Below are 17781 nucleotides of genomic sequence, written 5' to 3' on the forward strand. Positions count from 1 at the left end.
GGAGTTAATACACTAAAACGTTTAGAATGGCATCCAGCACATAGCAGGAACTCGATGTTAGCTATCTATTTTCAAGGCATACAGCTAAGTATTATGGGTAATATGGAACACTCCGAGTATATGTGGGGACATAACCATGCACACTAATAAATACATATAAAAAAACACAGAAGTTCAGGGGATATGCTAGGGGAAATTGAGAGGAAGAGATGATTTTTTTTTTTTAGTAAAAGCTTCAGATTTATCGGCTCTGTTTAAAATAATAGAGCATATATAAATAAACATAAAAACATTTTTCTATTACAGTTGTCCATCTACTAAAAGTAACTCTCTTTTCTTATTTGGTGTATCCTATACCATGTGCTTATATTACAAAAAAAGCTCTTGTGGAAATATTTAAGATTGCACTTTGCCCGGAAAGGATTTATTTAACCGTTGAGATTGATCAGAAGAAGTAATTAGATTTGCCTGCTGTAATTAAGAAGAGACACTGGACACTGAAATGGTAAGAAAAAAACTATTTTCTTCTAGCTACGTAAACATCATTAGGATCAATGATTGCTGAACATAAGTCAGGACTACTTCGGTAAAGCAGAAGCACTTAAAAATTAACCTCTCTTCAAAACGCAGAAAACCCCACTCTTTGCTGTCCTTCTGCATTTAGCTTTATGGTGTCGAACACTTACTATGTGTTTTATTCTAGCATACGATTGGCTAATAAATGTTAGCCTAAGGACATATAAAAGCATAACTTCTGAAACTGTGTTTTCAGCCAAAGAAATATTGGAAAGTAATATATAAGCCCACATCAAACACCATGTTTTCTTATGTTCTCTAATCTCCTTAATCATATTTTTAAAAATGTTAATTAAACTTATGTAACCAATGATATCATTCATAATACCTCATTTAAAACCTTATACCTCTTTTGATCTAGTTAAAACCCTGCCACGCATGAACGAGAGAATCTACGTATTCATTGCAGTTCAGACAGTATTAATAATGACCCTTCATTCTGAACCTCGTAAATTATTCTTCTAGTCGGACTTGTGTGATAGTCTCTCAGAGAGTTACATAAAAATCTCTTAAATTACACAGGACAAGACAGAGATCATTTGACAACCTCACAGAAAGAAAATAGCGAAAGTGCAGCAACAGTATTTAATCACAAGGAGTTAAAGACATAGGGACATAGGATTACAGGGGGAAATCTTAAATAGTGCAACTTGAAGGTAAATTATAACCATTGAGAAAATTTTATTTTGTGACTTTTATTTCTTAAAGTGCTACCGTATTCTAGGTTTGATCTCCTGAATAGCTTAATTTCTAACTTTGAATATCCTATATTGAATATATGAAACTCACAAAATTTTCCTCACAATTTACTGGCACCTTTAGATAGAATTAAAAAAAGCTTAAGGTTATCATTTTGTGTACCCTTACCTATGACTGAATAGTTATTTGGAATATAAACCACCATTTTTAATTTGAGTTATTTGAATTGAATTCTTATCTTAAATTCTGTGGAGATCAACCAAATACTTAGAATTTGGTAAGTTTGGTAAGAAACACCATCTATAGTATTATTCATTGTAGTATTTATAGAAATGTTTCAATATGAGTGAAAAAATATTATATATTTTCTATTAAGCTAAAAATTGATGGAAGACCTACTTAATATGGGCAAGCAGCTGCTACTGTTTTTACATTCATTAGCTTATTTAATATTTATAGCAGTTGTGTTCATTATCTCTTCAATTTTATACAAGAAAAACTTTACAGGAGGAAAAACTATAGATGAAATAGTTTGAGTAATTCAAATCTATCTTTACATTATTAGCTAAAAATATATATATTTTAAATGTATACAAAGGAAAACATCTTTAGCTTTGAAACCTTTTTAATAAAACATTTTGTATTAAAAAACAACAGTAAAAATAAATAAGAGCAGAAGATGCTGCCAAGAGTGATTTCCATAATATAGAGTATGGCTTCAATAAAAAATGGGCTCATCAAAATATTGCTATTGGCAGAAAGCTATTAGCTTATTGTTATTGTCACCAACTATGATTAAATGGAAATTTTATAAGAAGAATTTTAACATTTAACTTAAAGACCTTTCAGCAGAAAATAATAGATGAGTGTAAAAGCTTTCCTTTAAAAACGTTGTTTTCATCCAGTTAATGAATTAATCTCACATTGTTTAACCCAAGGGTAAGCTGATGCATAAGAATTAAAGTCAATTCTAAACTGCTTCTGATGTTTTAACTTAGACTTTGCGGTAGGCAGAATTCGGATTCCTCCAAAATGTCCACAGGCTATCCCCTGGGACCCATGAACAAGTTACTGTACACAGCAAAAAGGACTTCCCAAATGTGATTTAGGATCTTGAGATGGGGTGGTTATCCTGGGTTACATCCAGATAGAACTGATGCAATTACTAGAGTCCTTACACGTGAAAAAGACAGGAAGGATTTTCAGAATCAGAGATTTGAAGATTCTATGCTGCTGATTGTGAAGAGGGAGGAAGGAACGATGAGCCAAGGAATTGTAGGTGCCTCTAGAAGCTGGAAAAGGCAAGGAAATGGATTCTCCCCTACAATTTTAAGAAGGCGTCAGTTCCTATGGCCATTATGGAAAAGAGTATGGAGGTCCCTCAAAAAATTAAAAATAGAGCTACCGTATAATCTAGCAATCTCATTCTGGGTATATATCCCAAGGGAAAAAAATTTACTATTTTACAGTAGTATATTCACCTCTATGTTCACTGAAGTATTATTCATAATAGCCAAGATAAAGAAACAACCTAAGTGTCCATGAATGGATGAAGGGATAAAGAAAATGTAGTATATATACATATTTGGAATATTATTCAGCCATAAAAAAGAAGGAAATCCTGCCATTTGTGACAACATGGATGACTCTTGAGGGCACTATGTTAAGTGAAAAAAGTCTGTGATGGAAGTCATATAGACAAGTCCTGTATGATCACATTTAAATGTGAAACCTATAAAAGTGGAGAACTCATGGAACGAAGAGTAGAATGGTGGTTACCAGGGGTTGGAGAGTGGGATCAATGGGAAGATGTTGGTCAAAGGTACAAACTTTTAATTATAAGATGAATAAGTTCTGGGAATCTAATGTACAGCATGGTGACTACAGTTAACAAGACTGTGTTGTATATATAGATGAAATTTGCTAAGAGACTAGATCTTGAATGTTCTTACAACACACACATGCAATCATGTGAGGTGAAGGCTGTGTTAACTAGCCCACTTGTAATTATTTCATAATATATACATATATCAAATCATTATACTGTACATCTTAAATTTAGACAAGGTTATTTGTTAATCTCAAAGTTGGGGATTAAAAAAGGAATCAGCTCTTCTGACAGTTTGGGTTTAGCTTAGTGAAAACTATTTTAAACTTCTGACCTCCAGAATGAGGAAATAATAAATTTGTATAGTTTTACATTTGTGGTAATTCATCATAGCAGCGATCAGAATCTCAAGAGATAGAAATCAGACCTCAAGAGATTTGTGATGTGCTGCATATAGATGATTCTACAATTGGAATATCAGTTTGGGCTATTTCTATATTTTCTATGATCTTCTCATTCACAGCTTTGATCCATCTCTTCTGCAACCATTCTCATGACACTAACATTGCAACCAAGACACTCTCAAAGATAACCAATGGTTTTCCTGTGGCCGAACACAAACAACATTGTCCATGGTATGAGAAAATCTTGATCCTATATTTCTTTTTGAAATTTCCTTCTGCTGTTGTTTCTGCTGCCCTTACCAGCATCATCTTGTATGGATCTGACATTTTTCTTCTTTCCTTTCCCGCTCCCAAGTCTTTAAATGGAGTTCTTATTCAAAGTTCTTAGCTTCTTGTTCATTTTCACATTCACGCCTTAAACTCTTACATCAGTTATCCATCCTGTTTCCTCTTAACTACACTGGGACTGTATCTCCCACTGCCTACAGAATGTTTCCTATGAATCCGTCATCTCAAACCAGTTCACCAAACCAGCTCTATGACTCCTCTTAGCGCTTCAGTGATTGCCTGCTTGTTGTATCTTGGAACCAGGTGGAAAATTTTCTCCCAAGCCTGATTGAGGGGCAAGTCGTGCCATCTCTTCTTCCATATGTTTTATGCTTCCTTTACATCTATTTCTACTTGTAAGGTGTGGGCTGGAACTTTCCTTCCATGTGAAAGAGTCACTCGTTGCTCTTTGCTCAGTTCTATCCCCATGTCTTCCTCAAACATATTCCTTCTTTCTTGAAATGCTAGTCCTCTTCTTCAGTCCATTTAAATATTATTTCTCAAGGCTCAGCAAAAGTGTCCATGTTGAGGGATTTTTAAATAAAAGTACTACGTATGTTTGCTAAAATTTCCCCTCCCACCCAGTGAGAAATATTGACTATGTAGTGGAATATGTTGGGTCATTTAGGCTAGTATAAAAAGATGTATTATTGAAAAATAAATCCAAATCTGTATAAATATATCAAAGGCATTTTAATATAACCCTACACATGAAATTCACTTCTTAAAAACTCAAAACTCAGCTCTTTGTAGATTGTTCGTGAACTGAATACTGGTATTTGATGAAAACACACAAAAAGAATTTGGAATCATTTAGAAGTAAATTTGCATTAGCAGGTCTTCTGTTGGGGAAGAAAAACCAAACAACTATTTACCCTTATCAAAAGAGGCTATTCTTTCATGAGGAGTTGGCATAAGTTAAGCAGTTTAAAAAAATTAAGTATTTAAACACCTATTTATTAAACATCTATTTGCCTGGCATTTTTTTACAGGGCTGAAATACAGTGCCAAGCATGGTTTGTATAATCATGAAGCTTACTATTTACTTCCTACATGTTAAAAAGTAGGTCTTAATTACTTCTTTAAAAGTAAATTTCTTAAATTTGCCAAACTCAGTACTTAGAAGATAATATGGTGTTTTCAGAGAGAATCTCCATGGCTTAATGTGCACTCATGTACAAATTTAGTGCTCTAAGGGGGACGTTTATTGATGAAAGTGAGCAGTAAATATTCTTTTTTACAATAAAAATGTTATTCTCAGATTGAAACATTTTTTTTTCTCCAAGGGGGCTTTGGCACTAAGCAAATTTGTAAAAATTATTTACTTAAGGGGCCCTCATAAACTTTTTTTAAAGTAGACACTCCGGATTTCCTTCTCTTTAATGGAGTCAAGTGTCACTGAGAACAAGGTATTGCAGAAGGTACATTTATGAAAGGGAAAATCTTGCTATTCCTGAAGAGTAGCCTGGGGTATCCTGTTTATGCCCCCCAAATCCAAAGTCTGCTCATCAGATAGAGTAGTCCTACTTTCTCTCTTTTTTTTTTAAAGATTTTATTTATTTATTTGAGAGAGAGAATGAGAGAGAGAGAGCACATGAGAGGGGGGAGGGTTAGAGGGAGAAGCAGACTCCCTGCCGAGCAGGGAGCCCGATGCGGGACTCAATCCCAGGACTCCAGGATCATGACCTGAGCCGAAGGCAGACGCTTAACCAACTGAGCCACCCAGGCGCCCCGCTACTTTCTCTTTAATGGAGCCAAGTGTCACTGAGAACAAGGTATTGCAGAAGGTACATTTATGAAAGGGAAAATCTTGCTATTCCTGAAGAGTAGCCCGGGGTATCCCGTTTATGCCCCCCAAATCCAAAGTCTGCTCATCAGATAGAGTAGTCCTACAGAATGAGCAGTTGGGGAGAGAAGCTTTATAAAATTTACACAAAGTGCCCAATGGCCAAGAGGAGCCCGGTTCTAGATTTCCTGATTCTAAGCTCTCACTTCTAAATAGAATAGACTTTTTTCTCTTTTTTTGCATGCTCTACAATGCCTCAGTCCTACCAGCTTAGTGCTCAGTAAATGTGAGGTGGCTTGAAAGAAACCCACACAGCCATGTTCTTGGGCTCAAGTACAAGTAAGGTGGGATGGTCTCTGAGGTACAGCTTTGTCTCCAGTATGTTTTCCTTCGGTCTGCTACTCAGTCTCACTTCCTCAGCTCTGACTCTCTCCTGCCACATCCCTGTGTAGTCAGCTTTTGTAGTCTCCTAGGCTGGCAACCTTCTGGTGCATTTACTCATTGAGTTTTGGATAAAATCGAGGGCTAAAACTCACTGTTTTTTTTATTTCTGCCTCAATTTCACTTTCAAGGGCAGCTCTGCATTATCTGGCAGGTTCCATTACCATTCATCATATTAAGAAACAACCTAAAATCCATATCTCTTTCAGAAGATGGGCTGCATTTTTCTCTCTGAGAAATAGAAGCTTGTGCATTTACACCAGTCCTAGATATTTCAGCCAAGAGCTTCAAGATGATCTAGGTAATACCGTTGCTATGGCCACTACAAAATTCAGCAATGACGTCAAGCCTTTTCTACCTCTGCCACATCTCTGTTTTGTCCTGAGCGCCCCATCGCTGCGCTAAGGTCTATATCATTCATCTTATGAAGAATTTCCATATTTCTTCAACCTTATGTTTACGGCAGCTTTTCGCCAACTTCCAGGTTTATCCCAAACAATCTGTCTCTCTAGATCAGCAGGCATTGATGCAAGACTCAGACTAGAATATGAAAACAATTCTACTGTTCAATGGTGAGGAAAAGAAGCTACGGCAAAGCTTTACTTTTAGACTCTTTATGAATAATTTTCAACACACAAGGATAATTTTTCAAGAATTGGCAACAAGCCAAATAAACCTTGCATTTGAAGGCTTTTTCTAAATGGCAGAATGCAAATAGAAATAAAGCACTGGAAATATGTGGATTAATATTCTCATTAACCACCTCTGGAGACAACACATTAAATGTGAGATTTAAAACACTGTATGAAGTCACACAGAATATGACTTAAGAATAAACCAACCAGTCAAATGTCAGAATGAAGAGTTTCTCATTATAGAATGAAACAGCTTCAAAGACTATGCATTCTTTGCTCCTGGGTATTAAACAAACTTTTTCCTCAGTCTTGAGGCTAGAGTTCGAAGCCTCTGTTGAATTATATGCCTCTCTTAAAATACAACAAAAGTCTGTAGTGTCTTGATGGGAAAATATAAGTGCGTGTGTGCACAGGGTGTGTGCTGTGTATTTAAATTTTTATACAACTGGGAGTGTGTGGTACCCTTGTGGAGATTACAGGTTCCGGTCTAAAAGACCGTTGGACTCCAAATTACAAACTCGTTGTCCTGAAGCATCAGGGTAAAATTCACCAAGATGAGGGAATTTCAAACAGACAAAAACTTAATCCTTCATTTGGTCATTTGACCTTTTATTTATTTTCTTGGTAATCTGCGATGTGCTTATACTGTGCTGGGGATGCTAGGGGAAGAGAGAAGGCAGGTCCCTCTCTCTAGGAGCTTGCAAATACTACCTTCCAGGAAAAAACTAGAAGGAAATAGACAGTACTGTGTTAAGCATAAAATTCAGAGTAGGTGGGCTCTGTAGGCGGCAGGTTAGGGAAGGGTAAGGTAATGGGTCCTAGAGTTCAATGAAGGCTCTAAGCAACAGGTGAGTCTTGAGGTAAGCTCCAAAATTGGCTTGCTACACAGTGAAAATAGCATTTTGGGGACTTGAGTTCTTTTCTTCCTTCCTTCCCGACTCCCTCTCCTCCTGTCTGCTGTCTCCCCTCCTTCCCTCCCTCCTTTTCTTCCTTAATCCTTCCTTCTCTTCTTTCCTTTGGTTTTTAGACTGCCTTGTTAAACAAAGCTCTCAGCAAGACACTTATGAATCTATATGGGCTTTTTTTGTCACAGTAAATGAAAAGACAATTCCTTATAGTAAACACATGTAGCCTTCCCTAAGTAGCCTTCAGAATTACCCTCTTAACACATTTCACATTCTTCTCTTCTACAGTTCTGTTTAGCTTTTTCAATATTGCTCCTGACAGAAAGCAAACTGGAAGATATATCTGTGTAAATAGGTTGTAAAAATGATCCAAGCCATTGAGTAGAGTTAGCTACTCATTAAGGCAGATGGATTGTGTAAACAGTAATGTAAGAGAGAGGCTCATTCATTCATTCATTCATTCGCTCATCCATCTGAGTGTCTATTTAACACGTTAATGCTCAGGACATTGAAGGAATAATGAACAAGTTTGAAATAATCTACTTACACAGCTTATAGTCCAACTGGGCAGAGGTGATTAATATACATGAAGCAAATTGTGAACAACACCGGACAGCATGTTAAATGCCAAATTAAATGGGGTCTTTGGCTTGACTTTGATTCCATTATGTAGTCAAAGCAATCTTACTCATCAAATGAACACTTATTTAGAATTACTTTTTAAAAACCTTAAAACTTAATAAAATGGGAAATCTGCCTCTCTAAAAAAACTGTTAATACATTAAAAAACTGTTAATATATTTTAAAACTTCAGTAAAATATAGTGCTTTAAAAAGCACAAAATCACTTTAAAAAAACCGTTAGTACATTAAAAAACCTTCAGTAAAATATGTTGCTTTGAAAAGCACGAAATCACAACCTGTACATTGGGAAATTTTTTACCAGAACCTCTATCTGTTGATGTGATTTTGGTAGGTACTGTGCTACGGAACTAACTCACAGCCCCTGCTGAATAACTTAGTAAGGTTATTGATGTTTCTTGTTGAATGCAATGATTTGTCTTGATAACAAAAGTTGTTGACTGAAGGCCATTTTATCTGCACAGGTATTAATCAAATAATTAATTTTATAAAATGTCTCTAATAATAGTCTGCTTTCATTGATAAGGCAAAGTCATCCATATCTTCACAATATTGGAATGTCTGAAATTTGACACGGAAAATGATGTTGGGTCTTTAGGTAGAGATAAGCCCCAGCAGGACTTCCAGAGGATTTAGATAAGGCTCCAGTCAGCCAGAGAGCTTGCTGTCTGCAGGCTCCAGGGAGAAGTGCATTGGTAAACAGGAAGGGTTGCCAGGTAAGTTGGCAGAGGCGAAGGCGATTCACGGGCTAATCAGTTCAGAAGCCTTTGGAAGTTTGTAACAGTTTTCAGTCATGCTGTGGACACACAATTTCGTGGTTAAAGGGAAATCCATTTATCCTATCAAATTTGTAGCACGTCTCTCTTGAGTTCTGATTACCAAGTTCAAAACTGAAAAGGAGTATGTCTCAGGTTTTTCTTCCCCTAGTGGAAGCTAACTTTCTTCTTGTGTGTTAAAAGTCGTCACGATAAACATCTTTTGGATTTGGATTCAGTTGGTATTTGGTTTTCTTTTGATGCTTTGAATCTGGTTAACATTGTTTATAACCTGTTTTCTGTCTTTGGCAGAGATGCCCAAGGGAAAAAAAAATTGATTCCAAGACTTGAATAGGGCACCTGTTGGCAACTTTTGGATATTTCAATATTTGAGTCTCTACCTGTTTCTTTTTTAAGCAATTTCATATTGTGATTAAGTCCAGTTATGGTAAAAAAAGATCAGCTAAACGGGCAGATAGATTTCCTGTTTCTTGATGTTAGTGTACAACTTCAGGCCAGCAGTTAGAAGAAACAAAGAAAAATGCCACCTAGCCTTATTACCTCCTGTTTTGGAAGGATTTCTTCCCGTGTACTTTCTGTTTATTATTCTAGGGGCAAGTGACAACATTTTTAGAATTCCCTGTAACTTGGAGCAATTTGGTTGTACTGACAGGAGAACTGTGTGGTTGCTATGCATGAGCAAAGAAGAGCAGGATGTTTGAGTCTTTCCAGTCATGAAAAAGAAGAGTCAGGCTCATTAATTTCATTACTATACAAAGTGACAGGTGGACAACAGTGAAAACAAAGCCCCCTTGCTTGTCTAGCTAACCACAGGACATTTTTCCTTGATTATCCAATGGATTCCTGCTGCTACAGACCGAAGTTGTTAATTTTCCTCTCCAATTGCTGTTTTGTCTGTTTCTCTCAGTGTATTTTTCTCCCTGGCAATTTGTAGCATCATTTCTTCTTTTTGTTTCCTGGTTCTTGGATTTGAAATTTCATCTTTGTTTTTCTACAGTTCCCGTGATTCTTGATTTATTTTCTGTTCTTGCTTTTGAAGGGACTTCCCTGTGTGTGTGTGTGTGTGTGTGTATAGATATATATTTATATATAAATATATATATATATATATAATAGTGGGTTTTTATTTCTTTTTTTCCCTTTTGAATCTTCTCCCCCTTCTTTTAGAATTTGTACTTGAAGTACTGCAAGTGTGAGCATATGACCTCAGGGCCCTGTGTGCATCATGCTTGTTTTTGTAAATTTGCCCAGATCTTCCCTGAGAATGTACAGTTTTCTTGATTCTCCTTTCCTTGTCAAACTTAGTGATTTCCTCCCTCAAAAGACTCCTGGTAGACTTCCTCCAAATGTCTGCCTGAGTAATACCACACATGACGAGCACTTTATATTGTCTCTCACCCACATTTATTTATGCTTTCTCACTTGTATGGTAATATATTGATGCTTGTTTTCTAGTAGCTTTGTAATTTGCCTCTTCAACATGGGGGTGCTACCCGAGGAGGGATACTGTTACCTTCCTCTCCTGGGATCTTCTATGAAATATCAGTTGGGTTGGGTATGTGGGAAGTCATAAACGAATGCTTACTGAAGAAAGAAAAGCCTAATTATAGACAGAAAAAGCCTTCTTCAAATATTGTGAATACATAGGGAGGATGTGTCTCCATTGGACTCCTTGTTAAACTAAAGGGTATACTTTTTTTTTAATACTACTGATCAAATCTTGATTAAACTTTAGGGGCATACCAATTTTTCCAGCTCATTTAGAAATTTTGTGCAAGTATTCCTTATTTTTTCTTGTAGAAGATATGGAAAAAGCAATAAAGTTCATTTTATTTCTGTTTGTTATTTTTCCTAATATTTATGTTGTATATCCCCAAGAAAGATGCTCTTAAAGAATTGTATTAGTAATGCTGATATGGGTTTTCCTTTCTTATATCCAGCACTTGCGGTATTCCCTAATCTAATTTCTCATTTAAATAGTTCTTTCACTTTATGAGCCCCTTTCCCAATACCTCAGCCCATTTGACCCTAAAAACCAAATTGCAGAGGAACTAAGGTGGTGGATACCAGAATCTCCATTTTATAGATGAGAGCACTGAGGATCTGAAATGTGGCTTCCATAACATGATTATCATTAGAGTTGGGATCAGCCTTAGGTCTTCAGTTTTCATGTTCTTTCCATATATTTTGGCATTCTTTTGTGTCCACACTGAATATTGAGCAAATATTCACTAATTATATTACTGTTCAGAAGAGTTTAGTTTGGTAAACATATTTGTATAGGACTATCAGCCTTCTTCAAACTGAAATAATTTTTTATTTATGCCAAATCAGTGAAAATTGTTTGTCAAATCTGATGATAATCATAACATTAATGGGCAATATCAGATATAAGAAAGATCAGGAATCTTGACTCCAAGTTCTGCCACTAAAATTGCCAAATAAATTTGATCCAAGTTGAAGTTTCCTGAACCTCAGATTCAACATCTATAATATGGGAGGGGGGTGGAGAGAAGAGACTCTGATATAAACTCTGTAAGTGATTTGTGACATGTAAATTTGTAATATGCAAAGTACTCAGTATAGTGGGTAACATGAAGGATGGTTTTAAATGCCAGTTATTTTTATCTGCCAGCAAGTCCTGTTAAATTTCATAAGTTGAAAATATTTAAAACTTGACGGAAAAAGAAAACTCTCAAAGATAGAGTAAATAAAAGATGAAATACAAGCCATTTTGTATGTATACTACAACTACCAGCATATTCGACATGCTCTGCCCTAATGATACAGCAGAATGTCAGGGTAGCATTCTAAAATAAAGATTGTTGTCAAAAAACTGAAAGGCGAAGCATTTTGGTAGTGTTCAAGCTATTCGTGGATAAATAATAGAATAAATAAATCAAACTTTTGGGGAGAATAAATAATAGTTCTTTAAAATCACAGTGGCCAAACAATTGGTTTTTATTCAAATACTGTGAGCAGCATTACAATAATATTAAAATTTGTACTAATGGAAATAAACATAATATGCACTGCTTTGTATTTTCAATAGTCAGCCAGCTAACGCTACCTGAGGTAAATGTTTTAACGTAGCAGTAAAGATATTAGTGGCAAGAATTTTACTCTTTCTACTGGCAAAATGGTAGGTTTTGCTTGATTATACTCAATTCTGTGGTGCTTAAGCATTAACAACAATATGCTCTTGGATACTGCTTTTTGTTTTCCCCCTTCAAAATTGGCCAACTATTTTAAGTGACTTAAAAATCTACCTTGAATTCAGTGGTTTTTATTCAGTAATTATTTACATTTTAAAATTGTAATCATTTTTATTAAGAACCAACTTTGAATGTATGTAGTATGTTTCCACTGAGTAATTTACAACACAGAGTTCATTATTTCATTTAAGTACTATGATCTTCATTCATAAATGGAAAATTTAAGGTACCAGAAATGCTATGACTGTCCAAAGATCCTGGGAAAAAATCATGGCCCAACCTCAAACTCAGTCCTTTGAACCATCAAGCTCTTTCTATTAATCCAAGCTCTGATTGTTCCTGTTTCAAATCAGTCATTGATAAGATTGAAATTTACCCAGGATCACAATTTTGGTCCTTTACTATTTAAATCCTTCCAATGCCATGTTCATTTAGTATATCTTAGTACAATTTAGTAAAATAGTGAGACAGAGAATTTCCTTTAAAGATTAAAAACTATGAAACTTACTGGAAGCAACAGCTATGTTTTTTTGTTTGTTTGTTTGTTTTGTTTTTCTTCAGTACTTACATGTAACTATCAAAGTCAAGAACCAGGTCACTGTGCAAATATTACAATGTTTATATCCTTAGAGGATCACTAGATCCAGATACTGCCTGGAAGAAATATAATAATCTTACTATGCTAGTGGCCTCTTAAGATTCTTGGAAAAATAGTGGATACGTTACTTAACATATTCAGGCAAATGCCTTTCAAACAATGTAAAATTTTACATTTGAAGTTCATCTTAATGCTTTTAAGTGAAAGAATTAAAAAAGAGAATTTAGTGGGCTGATGTGAGTAATCTGAGGGTCACAATATTCTCTTTGAAAAGAATGTTGACTTTAAATTACTGATGGACAGAAAGGGAAAAAATTGCACAGCACTTAAGGAGTATGTCTCAGGATCAAGAGATCATCAGAAGAAGGATCTTGAGGGAAAAAATACAACCAAGAAATGGAGAATGTTATCTCTTATTGAAGAGCTTACAGCCGACCTCAGAAGTAGAGCACATTGACTTGTAAGTGGCAACTGATTGCTCTAAATCATTTTTAAAATCTTTTTTAACCCGTGTTCTTGAAGTCTATCACATATTTGAGACAAATGGCATGAAACTTCAGAAAGTGGGCCTTGCAAAAGGGGCAATAAGTAACTGTGTGTTCATGCTAACCTGGCTCAGCTCCCTCCTTGAATACTGTGTTCCAAACTTTACACATGGTCCTTCCCGAAGCACAAGGTACTGCCTCATGCCTTGGTTTTCTCTTTTCCATTTACTCTACCTCCTCTGTGGGCTGCTCTGTGCGTATTTGACATGTGGGGGAGTAAAGAGAGGGGGAATAGAGAGAACAGAGTCTGGGGAAACTATTTGGAGCTATTTTGTTCTTCGGCATTTTTTCTGATTGTCCCTGAGCAGCCATCTAAATTGTGAAATGGGGAGGAGAGGCGGTAAATAGTATGAGGAGTGCAGTACATTTCCAGAAGAGTTTGATCTCTGCTGCAATTCTCAAAAGGTGGCAGAGAAGGAAAGCAGTTGACGTCTCCGTGTTCCTACATTATGGGAAGGGTGTCAGTTGCTTTATCTAAGGGTTGTATGGATGAGACTTTTGGGTACAATCTCAAAAATACAAATGTGAACATGATGAAGATGAATTTAAAGATGTACATTCTTTGATAAGGTACCAGTAACCCGTGGAGTTGGACATGTGCTATGATTATATAATAGTTAATGTAAAAAGTGATCTTGGCTCTAGTCCTCACCCCAGTCCCTACCAATCAAAACCAGATTCTACAGCAGCAGATGCTAACACCTACGGCTGGAAAAATATCAGAGAAGAGTCATGAGGTTGGAGTTAGATAGGGGAAGTTTCTTTTTCTTCAGAAAGATGAGATAAATACTGTTTATTTTGAGTGATTTTATAATTTTCTGGGCAAAAGTCCAACTATGCTATAAAACAAAATAGGCTCCTTGGGGGAAAAAAAAGCAAGGTATAAAGAGAAAAAGTCTTTTTAATACAACTGATGAGAATCATAATCAATATACAGTAATGGAAAAGAAGTTTCTCAGATGGCTAAAACATGATTACTCTGTTACAAAGCAATACACAAGGGTTTCGCTTTTGTAGATCAGAATAGATTTGGATTATCTGACCTCACAGAGTCTTTAACTTAAAAATGTTTACGTGTAAGTTTTAATAAATGTGAAATTAAGTAACAAACAGTAAAATCGTAGAAAATCGGTTAAAATGTTATGTGTTCAACTCATCATGGTATGCTAGAAGGTACTAGAGGTTTGGAGTCAACTGAGTTTATTTTATTTATTTTTTAAAGATTTTATTTATTTGAGAGAGAGAGTAAGAGAGAGAGCACAAGCCAGGGGACAGAGGGAGGGGGAGAAGCCGACTCCCCACTGAGCAGGAGCTCCATCCCAGGACCCTGGGATCATGACCTGAGCCAAAGGCACATGCTTAACCGACTGAGCCATCCAAGTGCCCCTCAACTCTGAGCTTAAAATTCAGTAAGTCTTTGTCTTCTTTGAGCCTTTATTCTTCCACATGAAAAGTGGAGATAATACTACAATACTAATCGTGAGGATTACATGAGATGATACATTTGAATACATGGCACATAGATGGGGTTAAAAAATGCTAGTTCTTTCCCCCATTTTAAATAATAAGTAATACATACAAAATTCTATTCTGAAATTTAATATTTTTTATTCTAAAAGTATTTTGATTGAAATATAATTGACATACAATATCCTATTAATTCCAGGTATACATCATAGAGATTCAGTATTCTTATCTACCACCAGAATTATCCCATGATAAGTCTAGTTACCATCTGTCATCATAGAAAGATGTTACAGTATTATTTATCATATTCCCTATGCCGTACATTATGTCCCCATGCCTTACCTGGAAGTTTGTACTTCTTAATCCCCTTCCCCACCCAACCTATCTGCCTTCTGGTTGGTAACCAACAATTGGTTTCCTGTATCTGTTTGTTTTGTTTGTCCATTTGTTTTTCAGGTTCCACACAGACGTGAAATCATACGGTTATCTGTCTCTTGGTCTCACTTACTTTGCCTACTGTAATCCCTCCAGGTGCGTCCATGTTGTCTCAAACGGCAGGATAAAAGTATTTCTTGGAAACATATTTAAAATGATTAGCACTGTAAAACCTGCTGGGTTTCCTCTAAAGCCTTTGTTCTACTTGCCTCTCTAAAAATTAAAGTAAAAGAAAATTGACCCAATGTAACTTCTACAACTTGAAAGGAATAGAGACGATTTGGAGTTAATCCAGTATAAAATCAGGAAGATACTTAAATCTTGGGCTTCCATGAGCATTAAGAACATGTTCTCTATTTTCTGAGAAGGAAGAGTGAGAGGAAGTAAACAGAGTGTAGCAGAAGAGATTGAAAATATTGGAGGCAGAGAGGTAGAAATCTCTTAACTTTAAGAACTAATGTATATTGAAAGAATTTTAAAAAGAGCAGCAAATTTTTATTTATTTAATTTATTTTTTTTAAAGATTTTATTTATTTATTTGAGAGAGAGAATGAGAGAGAGCATGAGAGGGAAGAGGGTCAGAGGGAGAAGCAGACTCCCTGCTGTGCAGGGAGCCCGATGTGGGACTCGATCCCGGGACTCCAGGATCATGACCTGAGCCGAAGGCAGTCTCTTAACCAACTGAGCCACCCAGGCACCCGGAGCAGCAAATTTTTAAAAGAGCATAGATGGTTAAGTCTTCGAGCAATGAAGGTTAGTGGGCAGTTTTGTTTTTCATGCCTGGCTTTCACTTACAGTGTCTTTACTGGTTTTTAAGTCTGTGGCTTTCAAGTATACTCATACTGTTTGGGGAACCTGCATAGCAGTATGAGAATCCTGAGCACCCCAGAGAACAATGACAGGTGGGGTCAGGTTGGACTGGAGGGACTGCCAGAGATGGCTCAGGTCCCAACAGTGAGGTGACTTCTGAGCCATGCTTAGCAGTTTGCAATGAGTTCCAGATAAGTCTTTATTCTTTGGTCTCATGGTAAGGTCAGATATTTTAATATAATAAAATTATCCCTCTTTGTCTTTAACAGAATAGCTTGAGACGCAAGTCTATGGGAAAACAATGACACCTTTCTGTACAAATAAATTATGAAATTTTTCCTTGGGACAATATTCTAACACACAGATAGAAATGGAAGGGTTCTGAATTTCAGCTTTCGAAGAGATTTAATCATTGAATGAGGAGTGTGGGGTGCAGAAAAACGAAATGAGATTTAGGAGCTGCAAGAGCTTAGCCATGTGAGAAAGTTCAAATGTGGGAAAGGTAAGATCCTCACTGCTTTGCATCATCCTAGGCACAAGACAGAGTTTTAGCAGAAAGATGGGATTACCAGAACAGAACAGAATGTTATTTTACAGTTCATTTTAACTGGCCCAGAGTTAATGAAGCGTCGGAAGTTGCTGTCACTTTGTGGGTATTAGGATAGATTTGAAAATTCTGGGTATTACAGTAACTTTGATTTGATAAATCTTAATTTCTTAGTAGAGTAGCATTACAGAAAAATGGAACTTTTATGGTATTTGTGGTTCTCTGAGGAAGCATCTTCTATCAGTTTCTGAAGGCGTTTTGGGATGTGTGTGTATGTGAAGTACGCCAGTGATGAAAGTGTCTTCTCAGAATATTTCTATAACTTGATGACTGCCTGCATTATTAGGGGCCAGAGAACAAGTCTACTTTGAATTTCAATGAAATAGCCTTTTTCTCTAACTGCTTATTTACTTCAACCAATCATGAGACGATGCTCAGAGTACTTTGCAATTTCAGAGCAACCAAGCAAGCTTGACTGAAATGGATCAAAATGAAGTAAATGCACCAGAACAATAGTAGATAAATTAGAGGTTCTACTCTGAGTTTTATCAAAACAGTCCTGTATTTGAATTTATCCAAGGCCATGGGAAATAAGGCACAGTGAAATTAAAACAAAGGAAAATCTTGCAAATGAGATTCGCAAGTTTTTGTTCTTGTAGGAAAAATAGGCATTTGTGAATCTTTCTGAGGTGTATTTGCCCTTTGCCTTGTATGTCTCCACCTAATCAAGTACCTTTAGAAACTGCTGAGATTTTTAATGGCATAGTTACTGTAGAAGTGAGAAATGTCTTCAGTCATTGTCTTACTTTACATTCCTAATTTAAGCTCTAAGCCTAAAGGTGTTAGGCTGTATCAAATTCCGAATATGCAATAAGTAGGAAATTCAATATAATGCCCGTTATTGTTTGTAATATTTAAAAACTGCGAATGGGCTTTCACCTTATCTTAAATTTAGAGCTCTGAATTGTATTTTCTTATAGTACAATGAATACTAAGTCTAGGTGTGCATACCAAATGAAGCGTTTTTCTTTAATTGGAAAAATGGGAAATGATTTTCTGAGTACAAAGAAGAGGAAGAGAAAGTCTAGGTTCAAACTGGTTGTAGACTTGACCCATGAGCAGCACTGGTTTGAACTGTGTGGGTCT

At 36.1% G+C, this 17781-nt stretch overlaps 1 protein-coding gene across 5 annotated transcripts in view; it reads right to left on the reverse strand.

Annotated features, from left to right (window-relative positions):
• Positions 1-17781, reverse strand: part of SYT1 (synaptotagmin 1) — a 522143-nt gene that overhangs the window by 148604 nt on the left and 355758 nt on the right. The gene's annotated exons all lie outside the window — the stretch shown is intronic.

This window comes from Callorhinus ursinus, unplaced genomic scaffold (assembly GCF_003265705.2).
Source record: "Callorhinus ursinus isolate GAN/ISIS: 27379988/994484 unplaced genomic scaffold, GSC_fseal_2.0 scaffold14, whole genome shotgun sequence".
Taxonomy (NCBI): Eukaryota; Metazoa; Chordata; class Mammalia; order Carnivora; family Otariidae; genus Callorhinus; species Callorhinus ursinus.